The sequence below is a fragment of the Spea bombifrons genome, chromosome 9 (genome assembly GCF_027358695.1).
Source record: "Spea bombifrons isolate aSpeBom1 chromosome 9, aSpeBom1.2.pri, whole genome shotgun sequence".
NCBI classification, from domain to species: domain Eukaryota; kingdom Metazoa; phylum Chordata; class Amphibia; order Anura; family Pelobatidae; genus Spea; species Spea bombifrons.
This window is the reverse complement of record NC_071095.1, coordinates 24,813,113-24,836,470: the sequence shown is the minus strand read 5'-3', so window position 1 is coordinate 24,836,470 and position 23,358 is coordinate 24,813,113.

Genomic DNA, 23,358 nt, shown 5'->3' with positions numbered 1-23,358 from the left:
CTCTGTTACTGTCTCTTAAACTCTGCTACTGTCTATAACACTCTCTTAGACTCTGTTACTGTCTATTACACTCTGCTACTGTCTCTTACACTCTCTTACACTCTGTTACTGTCTATTACACTCTGCTACTGTCTCTTACACTCTCTTACACTATGTTACACTCTCTTACACTCTGCTGCTGTCTCTTACACTCTGTTACTGTCTCTGACACTCTGTTACTGTCTCTTACACTCTCCTACACTCTGTTACTGTCTCTTACACTCTCTTACACTCTGTTACACTCTCTTACACTCTGTTACTGTCTCTTACACTCTCTTACAATCTGCTACTGTCTCTTACACTCTGCTACTGTCTCTTACACTCTGCTACTCTCTGTTTCACTCTGCTTCTGTCTCTTACACTCTGCTACTGTCTCTTACGCTCTGTTACTGTCTCTTACACTCTACTACACTCTCGTACACTCTGTTACTGTCTCTTACACTCTCTTACACTCTCCTACACTCTGCTACTGTCTCTTGCACCCTCTTACACTCTGTTACTGTCTTTTACACTCTCTTACACTCTGTTACACTCTCTTACACGCTGTTACACTCTCTTACACGCTGTTACACCCTCTTACACACTGTTACTGTCTCTTACACTTTCTTACACTCTGCTACTGTCTCTTACACTCTGTTACTGTCTCTTTCACTCTGCTACTGTCTCTTACACTCTGCTACTATCTCTTACTCTCTGTTACTGTCTCTTACACTCTACTACACTGTCATACACTCTGTTACTGTATCTTACAATCTGTTACTGTCTCGAACACTCTGTTACTGTCTCTTACACTCTGCTACTCTCTGTTTCACTCTGCTTCTGTCTCTTACGCTCTCTTACTGTCTCTTACACTCTACTACACTCTCGTACACTCTGTTACTGTCTCTTACACTCTGTTACACTCTCTTACACTATGTTACTGTCTCTTACACTCTCTTACACTCTCCTACACTCTGCTACTGTCTCTTACACCCTCTTACACTCTGTTACTGTCTCTTACACTCTCTTACACTCTGTTACACTCTCTTACACGCTGTTACACTCTCTTACACGCTGTTACACCCTCTTACACACTGTTACTGTCTCTTACACTCTCTTACACTCTGCTACTGTCTCTTACACTCTGTTACTGTATCTTACACTCTGCTACTGTCTCTTACACTCTGCTACTGTCTGTTACACTCTGTTACTGTCTCTTTCACTCTGCTACTGTCTCTTACACTCTGCTACTATCTCTTACTCTCTGTTACTTTCTCTTACACTCTACTACACTGTCATACACTCTGTTACTGTATCTTACACTCTGTTACTGTCTCGTACACTCTGTTACTGTCTCTTACACTCTGTTACTGTCTGTTACACTCTCTTACACTCTCCTACACTCTGCTACTGTCTCTTACATCCTCTTACACTCTGCTACTGTCTCTTACACTCTCTTACACTCTGTTACACTCTGTTACTGTCTCTTACATTCTCTTACACTCTGTTACTGTCTCCTATACTCTGTTACTGTCTCCTATACTCTGTTACACTCTCTTACACTCTGCTACTGTCTCATATACTCTGTTACCGTCTCTTACTCTCTGCTACTGTCTCTTACACAGGTTTACGATGTCTACGCGAAGAGATCCCCAAAGACGTTCACAGTATACTGAGATCATTCGGGACTATGTGATCCTAGAGGACGGTATATGCCATGTGACACTCTCTTACACTCTACTACACTCTGCTACACTCTACTACTGTTTCTTTCACTCTGCTACTGTCTCTTTCACTCTGTTACTGTCTCTTACACTCTGTTACTGTCTCTTACACTCTGCTACTGTCTATAACACTCTCTTACACTCTGTTACTGTCTATTACACTCTGCTACTGTCTCTTACACTCTCTTACACTCTGTTACTGTCTATTACACTCTGCTACTGTCTCTTACACTCTCTTACACTCTGCTGCTCTCTCTTACACTCTGTTACTGTCTCTTACACTCTCCTACACTCTGCTACTGTCTCTTACACCATCTTACTGTCTCTTACACTCTCTTACACTCTCTTACACGCTGTTACACTCTCTTACACACTGTTACTGTCTCTTACACTCTCTTACACTCTGCTTCTGTCTCTTACACTCTGTTACTGTATCTTACAATCTGTTACTGTCTCGTACACTCTGTTACTGTCTCTTACACTCTGTTACTGTCTCCTATACTCTGTTACTGTATCCTATACTCTGTTACACTCTCTTACACTCTGCTGCTGTCTCATATACTCTGTTACTGTCTCTTACACTCTGTTACTGTCTCTTACACTCTCTTACACTCTCCTACACTCTGCTACTGTCTCTTACACCCTCTTACACTCTGTTACTGTCTCTTACACTCTGTTACACTCTCTTACACTCTGTTACTGTCTCTTACACAGGTTTACGATGTCTACGCGAAGAGATCCCCAAAGACGTTCACAGTATACTGAGATCATTCAGGACCATGTGATCCTAGAGGACGGTATATGCCATGTGACACTCTCTTACACTCTACTACACTCTACTACTGTTTATTTCACTCTGCTACTGTCTCTTTTACTCTGTTACTGTCTCTTACACTCTGTCACTGTCTCTTACACTCTGTTACTGTCTCTTAAACTCTGCTACTGTCTATAACACTCTCTTACACTCTGTTACTGTCTCTTACACTCTCTTACACGCTGTTACACTCTCTTACATTCTGTTACTGTCTCTTACACTCTGTTACTGTCTCTTACACTCTGTTACTGTCTCTTACACTCTCCTACACTCTGTTACTGTCTCTTACACTCTCTTACACGCTGTTACACTCTCTTACACTCTGTTGCTGTCTCTTACACTCTCATACAATCTGCTACTGTCTCTTACACTCTGCTACTATCTCTTACGCTCTGTTACTGTCTCTTACACTCTACTACACTCTCGTACACTCTGTTACTGTCTCTTACACTCGGTTACTGTCTCGTACACTCTGTTACTGTCTCGTACACTCTGTTACTGTATCTTACACTCTCTTACACTCTGCTGCTGTCTCTTACACTCTGTTACTGTCTCTTACACTCTGTTACTGTCTCTTACACTCTCTTACACTCTCTTACACTCTCCTACACTCTGCTACTGTCTCTTACACCCTCTTACACTCTGTGACTGTCTCTTACACTCTGTTACTGTCTCTTAAACTCTGCTACTGTCTATAACACTCTCTTACACTCTGTTACTGTCTATTACACTCTGCTACTGTCTCTTACACTCTCTTACACTCTGTTACTGTATATTACACTCTGCTACTGTCTCTTACACTCTCTTACACTATGTTACACTCTCTTACACTCTGCTGCTGTCTCTTACACTCTGTTACTGTCTCTTACACTCTCCTACACTCTGTTACTGTCTCTTACACTCTCTTACACTCTGTTACTGTCTCTTACACTCTCTTACACTCTCTTACACTCTGCTACTGTCTCTTACACTCTGCTACTCTCTGTTTCACTCTGCTTCTGTCTCTTACGTTCTCTTACTGTCTCTTACACTCTACTACACTCTCGTACACTCTGTTACTGTCTCTTACACTCTGTTACACTCTCTTACACTCTGTTACTGTCTCTTACACTCTCTTATACTCTCCAACACTCTGCTACTGTCTCTTACACCCTCTTACACTCTGTTACTGTATCTTACACTCTGTTACTGTATCTTACACTCTGCTACTGTCTCTTACACTCTGCTACTGTCTCTTACACTCTGCTACTATCTCTTACGCTCTGTTACTGTCTCTTACACTCTACTACACTGTCATACACTCTGTTACTGTATCTTACACTCTGTTACTGTCTCGTACACTCTGTTACTGTCTCCTATACTCTGTTACTGTCTCCTATACTCTGTTACACTCTCTTACACTCTGCTGCTGACTCATATACTCTGTTACTGTCTCTTACACTCTGTTACTGTCTCTTACACTCTCTTACACTCTGCTACTGTCTCTTACACCCTCTTACACTCTGTTACTGTCTATTACACTCCGTTACACTCTCTTACACTCTGTTACTGTCTCTTACATTCTCTTCCACTCTGCTACTGTCTCATATACTCTGTTACCGTCTCTTACTCTCTGCTCCTGTCTCTTACACAGGTTTACGATGTCTACACGACGAGATCCCCAAAGACGTTCACAGTATACTGAGATCATTCGGGACTATGTGACCCTAGAGGACGGTATATGCCATGTGACACTCTCTTACACTCTACTACACTCTACTACACTCTACTACCCTCTACTACTGTTTCTTTCACTCTGCTACTGTCTCTTTCACTCTGTTACTGTCTCTTACACTCTGTTACTGTCTCTTACACTCTGTTACTGTCTCTTAAACTCTGCTACTGTCTATAACACTCTCTTACACTCTGTTACTGTCTATTACACTCTGCTACTGTCTCTTACACTCTCTTACACTCTGTTACTGTCTATTACACACTGCTACTGTCTCTTACACTGTCTTACACTATGTTACACTCTCTTACACTCTGCTGCTGTCTCTTACACTCTGTTACTGCCTCTTACACTCTGTTACTGTCTCTTACACTCTCCTACACTCTGTTACTGTCTCTTACACTCTCTTACACTCTGTTACACTCTCTTACACGCTGTTACACTCTCTTACACTCTGTTACTGTCTCTTACACTCTCTTACACTCTGCTACTGTCTCTTACACTCTGCTACTCTCTGTTTCACTCTGCTTCTGTCTCTTACACTCTGCTACTGTCTCTTACGCTCTGTTACTGTCTCTTACACTCTACTACACTCTCGTACACTCTGTTACTGTCTCTTACACTCTGTTACTGTCTCGTACACTCTGTTACTGTCTCTTACACTCTGTTACACTCTCTTACACTCTCTTACACTCTGTTACTGTCTCTTACACTCTCTTACACTCTGCTGCTGTCTCTTACACTCTGTTACTGTCTCTTACACTCTGTTACTGTCTCTTACACTCTCTTACACTCTCCTCCACTCTGCTAGTGTCTCTTACACCCTCTTACACTCTGTTACTGTCTCTTACACTCTGTTACTGTCTCTTAAACTCTGCTACTGTCTATAACACTCTCTTACACTCTGTTACTGTCTATTACACTCTGCTACTGTCTCTTACACTCTCTTACACTCTGTTACTGTCTATTACACTCTGCTACTGTCTCTTACACTCTCTTACACTATGTTACACTCTCTTACACTCTGCTGCTGTCTCTTACACTCTTTTACTGTCTCTTACACTCTGTTACTGTCTCTTACACTCTCCTACACTCTGTTACTGTCTCTTACACTCTCTTACACTCTCTTACATGCTGTTACACTCTCTTACACTCTGTTACTGTCTCTTACACTCTCTTACACTCTGCTACTGTCTCTTACACTCTGCTACTGTCTCTTACACTCTGTTACTGTCTATTACACTCTGTTACACTCTCTTACACTCTGTTACTGTCTCTTACACTCTCTTACACTCCGTTACACTCTCTTACACGCTGTTACACCCTCTTACACACTGTTACTGTCTCTTACACTCTCTTACACTCTGCTACTGTCTCTTACACTCTGTTACTGTATCTTACACTCTGCTACTGTCTCTTACACTCTGTTACTGTCTCTTTCACTCTGCTACTGTCTCTTACACTCTGCTACTATCTCTTACGCTCTGTTACTGTCTCTTACACTGTACTACACTGTCATACACTCTGTTACTGTATCTTTCACTCTGTTACTGTCTCGTACACTCTGGTACTGTCTCTTACACTCTGTTACTGTCTCCTATACTCTGTTACTGTCTCCTATACTCTGTTACACTCTGCTACTGTCTCATATACTCTGTTACTGTCTGTTACACTCTGTTACTGTCTCTTACACTCTCTTACACTCTCCTACACTCTGCTACTGTCTCTTACACCCTCTTACACTCTGTTACTGTCTCTTACACTCTGTTACACTCTCTTACACTCTGCTACTGTCTCATATACTCTGTTACCGTCTCTTACTCTCTGCTACTGTCTCTTACACAGGTTTACGATGTCTACGCGAAGAGATCCCCAAAGACGTTCACAGTATACTGAGATCATTCGGGATTATGTGATCCTAGAGGACGGTATATGCCATGTGACACTCTCTTACACTCTACTACACTCTACTACTGTTTCTTTCACTCTGCTACTGTCTCTTTCACTCTGTTACTGTCTCTTACACTCTGTTACTGTCTCTTACACTCTGTTACTGTCTCTTAAACTCTGCTACTGTCTATAACACTCTCTTAGACTCTGTTACTGTCTATTACACTCTGCTACTGTCTCTTACACTCTCTTACACTCTGTTACTGTCTATTACACTCTGCTACTGTCTCTTACACTCTCTTACACTATGTTACACTCTCTTACACTCTGCTGCTGTCTCTTACACTCTGTTACTGTCTCTGACACTCTGTTACTGTCTCTTACACTCTCCTACACTCTGTTACTGTCTCTTACACTCTCTTACACTCTGTTACACTCTCTTACACTCTGTTACTGTCTCTTACACTCTCTTACAATCTGCTACTGTCTCTTACACTCTGCTACTGTCTCTTACACTCTGCTACTCTCTGTTTCACTCTGCTTCTGTCTCTTACACTCTGCTACTGTCTCTTACGCTCTGTTACTGTCTCTTACACTCTACTACACTCTCGTACACTCTGTTACTGTCTCTTACACTCTCTTACACTCTCCTACACTCTGCTACTGTCTCTTACACCCTCTTACACTCTGTTACTGTCTTTTACACTCTCTTACACTCTGTTACACTCTCTTACACGCTGTTACACTCTCTTACACGCTGTTACACCCTCTTACACACTGTTACTGTCTCTTACACTCTCTTACACTCTGCTACTGTCTCTTACACTCTGTTACTGTCTCTTTCACTCTGCTACTGTCTCTTACACTCTGCTACTATCTCTTACTCTCTGTTACTGTCTCTTACACTCTACTACACTGTCATACACTCTGTTACTGTATCTTACAATCTGTTACTGTCTCGAACACTCTGTTACTGTCTCTTACACTCTGCTACTCTCTGTTTCACTCTGCTTCTGTCTCTTACGCTCTCTTACTGTCTCTTACACTCTACTACACTCTCGTACACTCTGTTACTGTCTCTTACACTCTGTTACACTCTCTTACACTATGTTACTGTCTCTTACACTCTCTTACACTCTCCTACACTCTGCTACTGTCTCTTACACCCTCTTACACTCTGTTACTGTCTCTTACACTCTCTTACACTCTGTTACACTCTCTTACACGCTGTTACACTCTCTTACACGCTGTTACACCCTCTTACACACTGTTACTGTCTCTTACACTCTCTTACACTCTGCTACTGTCTCTTACACTCTGTTACTGTATCTTACACTCTGCTACTGTCTCTTACACTCTGCTACTGTCTGTTACACTCTGTTACTGTCTCTTTCACTCTGCTACTGTCTCTTACACTCTGCTACTATCTCTTACTCTCTGTTACTGTCTCTTACACTCTACTACACTGTCATACACTCTGTTACTGTATCTTACACTCTGTTACTGTCTCGTACACTCTGTTACTGTCTCTTACACTCTGTTACTGTCTGTTACACTCTCTTACACTCTCCTACACTCTGCTACTGTCTCTTACATCCTCTTACACTCTGCTACTGTCTCTTACACTCTCTTACACTCTGTTACACTCTGTTACTGTCTCTTACATTCTCTTACACTCTGTTACTGTCTCCTATACTCTGTTACTGTCTCCTATACTCTGTTACACTCTCTTACACTCTGCTACTGTCTCATATACTCTGTTACCGTCTCTTACTCTCTGCTACTGTCTCTTACACAGGTTTACGATGTCTACGCGAAGAGATCCCCAAAGACGTTCACAGTATACTGAGATCATTCGGGACTATGTGATCCTAGAGGACGGTATATGCCATGTGACACTCTCTTACACTCTACTACACTCTGCTACACTCTACTACTGTTTCTTTCACTCTGCTACTGTCTCTTTCACTCTGTTACTGTCTCTTACACTCTGTTACTGTCTCTTACACTCTGTTACTGTCTCTTACACTCTGCTACTGTCTATAACACTCTCTTACACTCTGTTACTGTCTATTACACTCTGCTACTGTCTCTTACACTCTCTTACACTCTGTTACTGTCTATTACACTCTGCTACTGTCTCTTACACTCTCTTACACTATGTTACACTCTCTTACACTCTGCTGCTCTCTCTTACACTCTGTTACTGTCTCTTACACTCTCCTACACTCTGCTACTGTCTCTTACACCCTCTTACTGTCTCTTACACTCTCTTACACTCTCTTACACGCTGTTACACTCTCTTACACACTGTTACTGTCTCTTACACTCTCTTACACTCTGCTTCTGTCTCTTACACTCTGTTACTGTATCTTACAATCTGTTACTGTCTCGTACACTCTGTTACTGTCTCTTACACTCTGTTACTGTCTCCTATACTCTGTTACTGTATCCTATACTCTGTTACACTCTCTTACACTCTGCTGCTGTCTCATATACTCTGTTACTGTCTCTTACACTCTGTTACTGTCTCTTACACTCTCTTACACTCTCCTACACTCTGCTACTGTCTCTTACACCCTCTTAAACTCTGTTACTGTCTCTTACACTCTGTTACACTCTCTTACACTCTGTTACTGTCTCTTACACAGGTTTACGATGTCTACGCGAAGAGATCCCCAAAGACGTTCACAGTATACTGAGATCATTCGGGACCATGTGATCCTAGAGGACGGTATATGCCATGTGACACTCTCTTACACTCTACTACACTCTACTACTGTTTATTTCACTCTGCTACTGTCTCTTTTACTCTGTTACTGTCTCTTACACTCTGTCACTGTCTCTTACACTCTGTTACTGTCTCTTAAACTCTGCTACTGTCTATAACACTCTCTTACACTCTGTTACTGTCTCTTACACTCTCTTACACGCTGTTACACTCTCTTACATTCTGTTACTGTCTCTTACACTCTGTTACTGTCTCTTACACTCTGTTACTGTCTCTTACACTCTCCTACACTCTGTTACTGTCTCTTACACTCTCTTACACGCTGTTACACTCTCTTACACTCTGTTGCTGTCTCTTACACTCTCATACAATCTGCTACTGTCTCTTACACTCTGCTACTATCTCTTACGCTCTGTTACTGTCTCTTACACTCTACTACACTCTCGTACACTCTGTTACTGTCTCTTACACTCGGTTACTGTCTCGTACACTCTGTTACTGTCTCGTACACTCTGTTACTGTATCTTACACTCTCTTACACTCTGCTGCTGTCTCTTACACTCTGTTACTGTCTCTTACACTCTGTTACTGTCTCTTACACTCTCTTACACTCTCTTACACTCTCCTACACTCTGCTACTGTCTCTTACACCCTCTTACACTCTGTGACTGTCTCTTACACTCTGTTACTGTCTCTTAAACTCTGCTACTGTCTATAACACTCTCTTACACTCTGTTACTGTCTATTACACTCTGCTACTGTCTCTTACACTCTCTTACACTCTGTTACTGTATATTACACTCTGCTACTGTCTCTTACACTCTCTTACACTATGTTACACTCTCTTACACTCTGCTGCTGTCTCTTACACTCTGTTACTGTCTCTTACACTCTCCTACACTCTGTTACTGTCTCTTACACTCTCTTACACTCTGTTACTGTCTCTTACACTCTCTTACACTCTCTTACACTCTGCTACTGTCTCTTACACTCTGCTACTCTCTGTTTCACTCTGCTTCTGTCTCTTACGTTCTCTTACTGTCTCTTACACTCTACTACACTCTCGTACACTCTGTTACTGTCTCTTACACTCTGTTACACTCTCTTACACTCTGTTACTGTCTCTTACACTCTCTTATACTCTCCTACACTCTGCTACTGTCTCTTACACCCTCTTACACTCTGTTACTGTCTCTTACACTCTGTTACTGTATCTTACACTCTGCTACTGTCTCTTACACTCTGCTACTGTCTCTTACACTCTGCTACTATCTCTTACGCTCTGTTACTGTCTCTTACACTCTACTACACTGTCATACACTCTGTTACTGTATCTTACACTCTGTTACTGTCTCGTACACTCTGTTACTGTCTCCTATACTCTGTTACTGTCTCCTATACTCTGTTACACTCTCTTACACTCTGCTGCTGACTCATATACTCTGTTACTGTCTCTTACACTCTGTTACTGTCTCTTACACTCTCTTACACTCTGCTACTGTCTCTTACACCCTCTTACACTCTGTTACTGTCTATTACACTCCGTTACACTCTCTTACACTCTGTTACTGTCTCTTACATTCTCTTCCACTCTGCTACTGTCTCATATACTCTGTTACCGTCTCTTACTCTCTGCTCCTGTCTCTTACACAGGTTTACGATGTCTACACGACGAGATCCCCAAAGACGTTCACAGTATACTGAGATCATTCGGGACTATGTGACCCTAGAGGACGGTATATGCCATGTGACACTCTCTTACACTCTACTACACTCTACTACACTCTACTACCCTCTACTACTGTTTCTTTCACTCTGCTACTGTCTCTTTCACTCTGTTACTGTCTCTTACACTCTGTTACTGTCTCTTACACTCTGTTACTGTCTCTTAAACTCTGCTACTGTCTATAACACTCTCTTACACTCTGTTACTGTCTATTACACTCTGCTACTGTCTCTTACACTCTCTTACACTCTGTTACTGTCTATTACACACTGCTACTGTCTCTTACACTGTCTTACACTATGTTACACTCTCTTACACTCTGCTGCTGTCTCTTACACTCTGTTACTGTCTCTTACACTCTGTTACTGTCTCTTACACTCTCCTACACTCTGTTACTGTCTCTTACACTCTCTTACACTCTGTTACACTCTCTTACACGCTGTTACACTCTCTTACACTCTGTTACTGTCTCTTACACTCTCTTACACTCTGCTACTGTCTCTTACACTCTGCTACTCTCTGTTTCACTCTGCTTCTGTCTCTTACACTCTGCTACTGTCTCTTACGCTCTGTTACTGTCTCTTACACTCTACTACACTCTCGTACACTCTGTTACTGTCTCTTACACTCTGTTACTGTCTCGTACACTCTGTTACTGTCTCTTACACTCTGTTACACTCTCTTACACTCTGTTACTGTCTCTTACACTCTCTTACACTCTGCTGCTGTCTCTTACACTCTGTTACTGTCTCTTACACTCTGTTACTGTCTCTTACACTCTCTTACACTCTCCTCCACTCTGCTAGTGTCTCTTACACCCTCTTACACTCTGTTACTGTCTCTTACACTCTGTTACTGTCTCTTAAACTCTGCTACTGTCTATAACACTCTCTTACACTCTGTTACTGTCTATTACACTCTGCTACTGTCTCTTACACTCTCTTACACTCTGTTACTGTCTATTACACTCTGCTACTGTCTCTTACACTCTCTTACACTATGTTACACTCTCTTACACTCTGCTGCTGTCTCTTACACTCTTTTACTGTCTCTTACACTCTGTTACTGTCTCTTACACTCTCCTACACTCTGTTACTGTCTCTTACACTCTCTTACACTCTCTTACATGCTGTTACACTCTCTTACACTCTGTTACTGTCTCTTACACTCTCTTACACTCTGCTACTGTCTCTTACACTCTGCTACTGTCTCTTACACTCTGTTACTGTCTATTACACTCTGTTACACTCTCTTACACTCTGTTACTGTCTCTTACACTCTCTTACACTCCGTTACACTCTCTTACACGCTGTTACACCCTCTTACACACTGTTACTGTCTCTTACACTCTCTTACACTCTGCTACTGTCTCTTACACTCTGTTACTGTATCTTACACTCTGCTACTGTCTCTTACACTCTGTTACTGTCTCTTTCACTCTGCTACTGTCTCTTACACTCTGCTACTATCTCTTACGCTCTGTTACTGTCTCTTACACTGTACTACACTGTCATACACTCTGTTACTGTATCTTTCACTCTGTTACTGTCTCGTACACTCTGGTACTGTCTCTTACACTCTGTTACTGTCTCCTATACTCTGTTACTGTCTCCTATACTCTGTTACACTCTGCTACTGTCTCATATACTCTGTTACTGTCTCTTACACTCTGTTACTGTCTCTTACACTCTCTTACACTCTCCTACACTCTGCTACTGTCTCTTACACCCTCTTACACTCTGTTACTGTCTCTTACACTCTGTTACACTCTCTTACACTCTGCTACTGTCTCATATACTCTGTTACCGTCTCTTACTCTCTGCTACTGTCTCTTACACAGGTTTACGATGTCTACGCGAAGAGATCCCCAAAGACGTTCACAGTATACTGAGATCATTCGGGACTATGTGATCCTAGAGGACGGTATATGCCATGTGACACTCTCTTACACTCTACTACACTCTACTACTGTTTCTTTCACTCTGCTACTGTCTCTTTCACTCTGTTACTGTCTCTTACACTCTGTTACTGTCTCTTACACTCTGTTACTGTCTCTTAAACTCTGCTACTGTCTATAACACTCTCTTAGACTCTGTTACTGTCTATTACACTCTGCTACTGTCTCTTACACTCTCTTACACTCTGTTACTGTCTATTACACTCTGCTACTGTCTCTTACACTGTCTTACACTATGTTACACTCTCTTACACTCTGCTGCTGTCTCTTACACTCTGTTACTGTCTCTTACACTCTGTTACTGTCTCTTACACTCTCCTACACTCTGTTACTGTCTCTTACACTCTCTTACACTCTGTTACACTCTCTTACACGCTGTTACACTCTCTTACACTCTGTTACTGTCTCTTACACTCTCTTACACTCTGCTACTGTCTCTTACACTCTGCTACTCTCTGTTTCACTCTGCTTCTGTCTCTTACACTCTGCTACTGTCTCTTACGCTCTGTTACTGTCTCTTACACTCTACTACACTCTCGTACACTCTGTTACTGTCTCTTACACTCTGTTACTGTCTCGTACACTCTGTTACTGTCTCTTACACTCTGTTACACTCTCTTACACTCTGTTACTGTCTCTTACACTCTCTTACACTCTGCTGCTGTCTCTTACACTCTGTTACTGTCTCTTACACTCTGTTACTGTCTCTTACACTCTCTTTCACTCTCCTCCACTCTGCTAGTGTCTCTTACACCCTCTTACACTCTGTTACTGTCTCTTACACTCTGTTACTGTCTCTTAAACTCTGCTACTGTCTATAACACTCTCTTACACTCTGTTACTGTCTATTACACTCTGCTACTGTCTCTTACACTCTCTTACACTCTGTTACTGTCTATTACACTCTGCTACTGTCTCTTACACTCTCTTACACTATGTTACACTCTCTTACACTCTGCTGCTGTCTCTTACACTCTTTTACTGTCTCTTACACTCTGTTACTGTCTCTTACACTCTCCTACACTCTGTTACTGTCTCTTACACTCTCTTACACTCTCTTACATGCTGTTACACTCTCTTACACTCTGTTACTGTCTCTTACACTCTCTTACACTCTGCTACTGTCTCTTACACTCTGCTACTGTCTCTTACACTCTGTTACTGTCTATTACACTCTGTTACACTCTCTTACACTCTGTTACTGTCTCTTACACTCTCTTACACTCCGTTACACTCTCTTACACGCTGTTACACCCTCTTACACACTGTTACTGTCTCTTACACTCTCTTACACTCTGCTACTGTCTCTTACACTCTGTTACTGTATCTTACACTCTGCTACTGTCTCTTACACTCTGTTACTGTCTCTTTCACTCTGCTACTGTCTCTTACACTCTGCTACTATCTCTTACGCTCTGTTACTGTCTCTTACACTGTACTACACTGTCATACACTCTGTTACTGTATCTTTCACTCTGTTACTGTCTCGTACACTCTGGTACTGTCTCTTACACTCTGTTACTGTCTCCTATACTCTGTTACTGTCTCCTATACTCTGTTACACTCTGCTACTGTCTCATATACTCTGTTACTGTCTCTTACACTCTGTTACTGTCTCTTACACTCTCTTACACTCTCCTACACTCTGCTACTGTCTCTTACACCCTCTTACACTCTGTTACTGTCTCTTACACTCTGTTACACTCTCTTACACTCTGCTACTGTCTCATATACTCTGTTACCGTCTCTTACTCTCTGCTACTGTCTCTTACACAGGTTTACGATGTCTACGCGAAGAGATCCCCAAAGACGTTCACAGTATACTGAGATCATTCGGGACTATGTGATCCTAGAGGACGGTATATGCCATGTGACACTCTCTTACACTCTACTACACTCTACTACTGTTTCTTTCACTCTGCTACTGTCTCTTTCACTCTGTTACTGTCTCTTACACTCTGTTACTGTCTCTTACACTCTGTTACTGTCTCTTAAACTCTGCTACTGTCTATAACACTCTCTTAGACTCTGTTACTGTCTATTACACTCTGCTACTGTCTCTTACACTCTCTTACACTCTGTTACTGTCTATTACACTCTGCTACTGTCTCTTACACTCTCTTACACTATGTTACACTCTCTTACACTCTGCTGCTGTCTCTTACACTCTGTTACTGTCTCTGACACTCTGTTACTGTCTCTTACACTCTCCTACACTCTGTTACTGTCTCTTACACTCTCTTACACTCTGTTACACTCTCTTACACTCTGTTACTGTCTCTTACACTCTCTTACAATCTGCTACTGTCTCTTACACTCTGCTACTGTCTCTTACACTCTGCTACTCTCTGTTTCACTCTGCTTCTGTCTCTTACACTCTGCTACTGTCTCTTACGCTCTGTTACTGTCTCTTACACTCTACTACACTCTCGTACACTCTGTTACTGTCTCTTACACTCTCTTACACTCTCCTACACTCTGCTACTGTCTCTTACACCCTCTTACACTCTGTTACTGTCTTTTACACTCTCTTACACTCTGTTACACTCTCTTACACGCTGTTACACTCTCTTACACGCTGTTACACCCTCTTACACACTGTTACTGTCTCTTACACTCTCTTACACTCTGCTACTGTCTCTTACACTCTGTTACTGTCTCTTTCACTCTGCTACTGTCTCTTACACTCTGCTACTATCTCTTACTCTCTGTTACTGTCTCTTACACTCTACTACACTGTCATACACTTTGTTACTGTATCTTACAATCTGTTACTGTCTCGAACACTCTGTTACTGTCTCTTACACTCTGCTACTCTCTGTTTCACTCTGCTTCTGTCTCTTACGCTCTCTTACTGTCTCTTACACTCTACTACACTCTCGTACACTCTGTTACTGTCTCGTACACTCTGTTACTGTCTCTTACACTCTGTTACTGTCTGTTACACTCTCTTACACTCTCCTACACTCTGCTACTGTCTCTTACATCCTCTTACACTCTGCTACTGTCTCTTACACTCTCTTACACTCTGTTACACTCTGTTACTGTCTCTTACATTCTCTTACACTCTGTTACTGTCTCCTATACTCTGTTACTGTCTCCTATACTCTGTTACACTCTCTTACACTCTGCTGCTGTCTCATATACTCTGTTACTGTCTCTTACACTCTGTTACTGTCTGTTACACTCTCTTACACTCTCCTACACTCTGCTACTGTCTCTTACATCCTCTTACACTCTGCTACTGTCTCTTACACTCTCTTACACTCTGTTACACTCTGTTACACTCTGTTACACTCTGTTACTGTCTCTTACATTCTCTTACACTCTGTTACTGTCTCCTATACTCTGTTACTGTCTCCTATACTCTGTTACACTCTCTTACACTCTGCTACTGTCTCATATACTCTGTTACCGTCTCTTACTCTCTGCTACTGTCTCTTACACAGGTTTACGATGTCTACGCGAAGAGATCCCCAAAGACGTTCACAGTATACTGAGATCATTCGGGACTATGTGATCCTAGAGGACGGTATATGCCATGTGACACTCTCTTACACTCTACTACACTCTGCTACACTCTACTACTGTTTCTTTCACTCTGCTACTGTCTCTTTCACTCTGTTACTGTCTCTTACACTCTGTTACTGTCTCTTACACTCTGCTACTGTCTATAACACTCTCTTACACTCTGTTACTGTCTATTACACTCTGCTACTGTCTCTTACACTCTCTTACACTCTGTTACTGTCTATTACACTCTGCTACTGTCTCTTACACTCTCTTACACTATGTTACACTCTCTTACACTCTGCTGCTCTCTCTTACACTCTGTTACTGTCTCTTACACTCTCCTACACTCTGCTACTGTCTCTTACACCCTCTTACACTCTGTTACTGTCTCTTACACTCTCTTACACTCTCTTACACGCTGTTACACTCTCTTACACACTGTTACTGTCTCTTACACTCTCTTACACTCTGCTACTGTCTCTTACACTCTGTTACTGTATCTTACAATCTGTTACTGTCTCGTACACTCTGTTACTGTCTCTTACACTCTGTTACTGTCTCCTATACTCTGTTACTGTATCCTATACTCTGTTACACTCTCTTACACTCTGCTGCTGTCTCATATACTCTGTTACTGTCTCTTACACTCTGTTACTGTCTCTTACACTCTCTTACACTCTCCTACACTCTGCTACTGTCTCTTACACCCTCTTACACTCTGTTACTGTCTCTTACACTCTGTTACACTCTCTTACACTCTGTTACTGTCTCTTACACAGGTTTACGATGTCTACGCGAAGAGATCCCCAAAGACGTTCACAGTATACTGAGATCATTCGGGACCATGTGATCCTAGAGGACGGTATATGCCATGTGACACTCTCTTACACTCTACTACACTCTACTACTGTTTATTTCACTCTGCTACTGTCTCTTTTACTCTGTTACTGTCTCTTACACTCTGTCACTGTCTCTTACACTCTGTTACTGTCTCTTAAACTCTGCTACTGTCTCTTTCACTCTGTTACTGTCTCTTACACTCTGCTACTGTCTCTTACACTCTGCTACTGTCTATAACACTCTCTTACACTCTGTTACTGTCTATTACACTCTCTTACACTATGTTACACTCTCTTACACTCTGCTGCTGTCTCTTACACTCTGTTACTGTCTCTTACACTCTGTTACTGTCTCTTACACACTCCTACACTCTGTTACTGTCTCTTACACTCTCTTACACTCTGTTACACTCTCTTACACGCTGTTACTCTCTCTTACACTCTGTTACTGTCTCTTACACTCTCTTACAATCTGCTACTGTCTCTTACACTCTGCTACTGTCTCTTACACTCTGCTACTCTCTGTTTCACTCTGCTTCTGTCTCTTACACTCTGTTACTGTCTCTTACACTCTGTTACTGTCCCTTACACTCTCCTACACTCTGTTACTGTCTCTTACACTCTCTTACACGCTGTTACACTCTCTTACACTCTGTTACTGTCTCTTACACTCTCTTACACTCTGCTCTTGTCGCTTACACTCTGCTACTGTCTCTTACACTCTGCTACTCTCTTTTTCACTCTGCTTCTGTCTCTTACACTCTGCTACTGTCTCTTACGCTCTGTTACTGTCTCCTACACTCTCGTACACTCTGTTACTGTCTATTACACTCTGCTACTGTCTCTTACACTCTCTTACACTGTGTTACACTCTGCTACAGTCTATTACACTCTGCTACTGTCTCTTACACTCTGCTATTGTCTCTTACACTCTGCTACTGTCTATAACACTCTCTTACACTCTGTTACTGTCTTTTACACTCTGTTACACTCTCTTACACTCTCTACCTGTCTCTTACACTCTCTTACACTCTGTTACTTTCTCCTATACTCTGTTACACTCTCTTACACTCTGCTACTGTCTCATATACTCTGTTACTGTCTCTTACACAGGTTTACGATGTCTACGCGAAGAGATCCCCAAAGACGTTCACAGTATACTGAGATCATTCTCTTACACTCTCTTACACGCAGTTACACTCTCTTACACTCTGTTACTGTCTCTTACACTCTCTTACACTCTGCTACTGTCTCTTACACTCTGCTACTCTCTCTTTCACTCTGCTTCTGTCTCTTACACTCTGCTACTGTCTCTTACGCTTTGTTACTGTCTCTTACACTCTACTACACTCTCGTACACTCTGTTACTGTCTCTTACACTCTGTTACTGTCTCGTACACTCTGTTACTGTCTCTTACACTCTCTTACACTCTGCTGCTGTCTCATATACTCTGTTACTGTCTCTTACACTCTGCTACTGTATCTTACACCCTCTTACACTCTGTTACTGTCTCTTACATTCTCTTACACTCTGTTACTGTCTCCTATACTCTGTTACTGTCTCCTATACTCTGTTACACTCTCTTACACTCTGCTACTGTCTCATATACTCTGTTACCGTCTCTTACTCTCTGCTACTGTCTCTTACACAGGTTTACGATGTCTACGCGAAGAGATCCCCAAAGACGTTCACAGTATACTGAGATCATTCGGGACTATGTGATCCTAGAGGACGGTATATGCCATGTGACACTCTACTACACTCTACTACTGTCTCTTTCACTCTGCTACTGTCTCTTTCACTCTGTTACTGTCTCTTATACTCTGTTACTGTCTCTTACACTCTCTTACACTATGTTACACTCTCTTACATGCTGTTACACTCTCTTACACTCTGTTACTGTCTCTTACACTCTCTTACACTCTGCTACTGTCTCTTACACTCTGCTACTGTCTCTTACACTCTGCTACTCTCTGTTTCACTCTGCTTCTGTCTCTTACGCTCTCTTACTGTCTCTTACACTCTGTTACTGTCTCTTAAACTCTGCTACTGTCTATAACACTCTCTTACACTCTGTTACTGTCTATTACACTCTGCTACTGTCTCTTACACTCTCTTACACTCTGTTACTGTCTATTACACTCTGCTACTGTCTCTTACACTCTCTTACACTATGTTACACTCTCTTACACTCTGCTGCTGTCTCTTACACTCTTTTACTGTCTCTTACACTCTGTTACTGTCTCTTACACTCTCCTACACTCTGTTACTGTCTCTTACACTCTCTTACACTCTCTTACATGCTGTTACACTCTCTTACACTCTGTTACTGTCTCTTACACTCTCTTACACTCTGATACTGTCTCTTACACTCTGCTACTGTCTCTTACACTCTGCTACTCTCTGTTTCACTCTGCTTCTGTCTCTTACGCTCTCTTACTGTCTCTTACTCTCTACTACACTCTCGTACACTCTGTTACTGTCTCTTACACTCTGTTACACTCTCTTACACTCTGTTACTGTCTCTTACACTCTCTTACACTCTCCTACACTCTGCTACTGTCTCTTACACCCTCTTACTGTCTCTTACACTCTCTTACACTCTGTTACACTCTCTTACACGCTGTTACACTCTCTTACACGCTGTTACACCCTCTTCCACACTGTTACTGTCTCTTACACTCTGTTACTGTATCTTACACTCTGCTACTGTCTCTTACACTCTGTTACTGTCTTTCACTCTGCTACTGTCTCTTACACTCTGCTACTATCTCTTACGCTCTGTTACTGTCTCTTACACTCTACTACACTGTCATACACTCTGTTACTGTATCTTACACTCTGTTACTGTCTTGTACACTCTGGTACTGTCTCTTACACTCTGTTACTGTCTCCTATACTCTGTTACTGTCTCCTATACTCTGTTACACTCTCTTACACTCTGCTACTGTCTCATATACTCTGTTACTGTCTTTTACACTCTGTTACTGTCTCTTACACTCTCCTACACTCTGCTACTGTCTCTTACACCCTCTTACACTCTGTTACTGTCTCTTACACTCTGTTACACTCTCTTACACTCTGTTACTGTCTCTTACATTCTCTTACACTCTGTTACTGTCTCCTATACTCTGTTACTGTCTCCTATACTCTGTTACTGTCTCCTATACACTGTTACACTCTCTTACACTCTGCTACTGTCTCATATACTCTGTTACCGTCTCTTACTCTCTGCTACTGTCTCTTACACAGGTTTACGATGTCTACGCGAAGAGATCCCCAAAGACGTTCACAGTATACTGAGATCATTCGGGACTATGTGATCCTAGAGGACGGTATATGCCATGTGACACTCTCTTACACTCTACTACACTCTATTACACTCTACTACTGTTTCTTTCACTCTGCTACTGTCTCTTTCACTCTGTTACTGTCTCTTACACTCTGTTACTGTCTCTTACACTCTGCTACTGTCTATAACACTCTCTTACACTCTGTTACTGTCTATTACACTCTGCTACTGTCTCTTACACTCTCTTACACTCTGTTACTGTCTATTACACTCTGCTACTGTCTCTTACATTCTCTTACACTATGTTACTGTCTATTACACTCTGCTACTGTCTCTTACACTCTCTTACACTATGTTACACTCTCTTACACTCTGCTACTGTCTCTTACACTCTGCTACTGACTCTTACACTCTGCTACTCTCTGTTTCACTCTGCTTCTGTCTCTTACGGTCTCTTACTGTCTCTTACACTCTACTACACTCTTGTACACTCTGTTACTGTCTCTTACACTCTGTTACACTCTCTTACACTCTGTTACTGTCTCTTACACTCTCTTACACTCTCCTACACTCTGCTACTGTCTCTCACACCCTCTTACACTCTGTTACTGTCTCTTACACTCTCTTACACTCTCTTACACGCTGTTACACTCTCTTACACGCTGTTACACCCTCCTACACACTGTTACTGTCTCTTACACTCTCTTACACTCTGCTACTGTCTCTTACACTCTGTTACTGTATCTTACACTCTGCTACTGTCTCTTACACTCTGTTACTGTCTCTTTCACTCTGCTACTGTCTCTTACACTCTGCTACTATCTCTTACGCGCTGTTACTGTCTCTTACACTCTACTACACTGTCATACACTCTGTTACTGTATCTTACACTCTGTTACTGTCTCGTACACTCTGTTACTGTCTCTTACACTCTGTTACTGTCTCCTATACTCTGTTACTGTCTCCTATACTCTGTTACACTCTCTTACACTCTGCTGCTGTCTCATATACTATGTTACTGTCTCTTGCACTCTGTTAATGTCTCTTACACTCTCTTACACTCTCCTACACTCTGCTACTGTCTCTTACACCCTCTTACACTCTGTTACTTCCTCTTACACTCTGTTACACTCTCTTACACTCTGCTACTGTCTCATATACTCTGTTACCGTCTCTTACTCTCTGCTACTGTCTCTTACACAGGTTTACGATGTCTACGCGAAGAGATCCCCAAAGACGTTCACAGTATACTGAGATCATTCGGGACTATGTGATCCTAGAGGACGGTATATGCCATGTGACACTCTCGTACACTCTACTACACTCTACTACTGTTTCTTTCACTCTGCTACTGTCTCTTTCACTCTGTTACTGTCTCTTTCACTCTGTTACTGTCTCTTACACTCTGTTACTGTCTCTTACAATCTGTTACTGTCTCTTAAACTCTGCTACTGTCTATAACTCTCTCTTACACTCTGTTACTGCCTATTACACTCTGCTACTGTCTCTTACACTCTCTTACACTCTGTTACTGTCTATTACACTCTGCTACTGTCTCTTACACTGTCTTACACTATGTTACACTCTCTTACACTCTGCTGCTGTCTCTTACACTCTGTTACTGTCTCTTACACTCTGTTACTGTCTCTTACACTCTCCTACACTCTGTTACTGTCTCTTACACTCTGTTACACTCTCTTACATGCTGTTACACTCTCTTACACTCTGTTACTGTCTATTACACTCTCTTACAATCTGCTACTGTCTCTTACACTCTGCTACTGTCTCTTACACTCTGTTACTCTCTGTTTCACTCTGCTTCTGTCTCTTACACTCTGCTACTGTCTCTTACGCTCTGTTACTGTCTCTTACACTCTACTACACTCTCGTACACTCTGTTACACTCTCTTACACGCTGTTACACCCTCTTACACACTGTTACTGTCTCGTACACTCTCTTACACTCTCTTAAACTCTGCTACTGTCTCTTACACTCTGTTACTGTCTCTTTCACTCTGCTACTGTCTCTTACACTCTGCTACTATCTCTTACGCTCTGTTACTGTCTCTTACACTCTACTACACTGTCATACACTCTGTTACTGTATCGTACACTCTGTTACTGTCTCGTACACTCTGTTACTGTCTCTTACACTCTGTTACTGTCTCCTATACTCTGTTACTGTCTCCTATACTCTGTTACACTCTCTTACACTCTGCTGCTGTCTCATATACTCTGTTACTGTCTCTTACACTCTGTTACTGTCTCTTACACTCTCTTACACTCTCCTACACTCTGCTACTGTCTCTTACACCCTCTTACACTCTGTTACTGTCTCTTACACTCTGTTACACTCTCTTACACTCTGTTACTGTCTCTTACATTCTCTTACACTCTGTTACTGTCTCCTATACTCTGTTACTGTCTCCTATACTATGTTACTGTCTCCTATACACTGTTACACTCTCTTACACTCTGCTACTGTCTCATATACTCTGTTACCGTCTCTTACTCTCTGCTACTGTCTCTTACACAGGTTTACGATGTCTACGCGAAGAGATCCCCAAAGACGTTCACAGTATACTGAGATCATTCGGGACTATGTGATCCTAGAGGACGGTATATGCCATGTGACACTCTCTTACACTCTACTACACTCTATTACACTCTACTACTGTTTCTTTCACTCTGCTACTGTCTCTTTCACTCTGTTACTGTCTCTTACACTCTGTTACTGTCTCTTACACTCTGCTACTGTCTATAACACTCTCTTACACTCTGTTACTGTCTATTACACTCTGCTACTGTCTCTTACACTCTCTTACACTCTGTTACTGTCTATTACACTCTGCTACTGTCTCTTACACTCTCTTACACTCTGTTACTGTCTATTACACTCTGCTACTGTCTCTTACACTCTCTTACACTCTACTACACTCTATTACACTCTACTACTGTTTCTTTCACTCTGCTACTGTCTCTTTCACTCTGTTACTGTCTCTTACACTCTGTTACTGTCTATTACACTCTGCTACTGTCTCTTACACTCTCTTACACTCTGTTACTGTCTATTACACTCTGCTACTGCCTCTTACACTCTCTTACACTATGTTACACTCTCTTACACTCTGCTGCTGTCTCT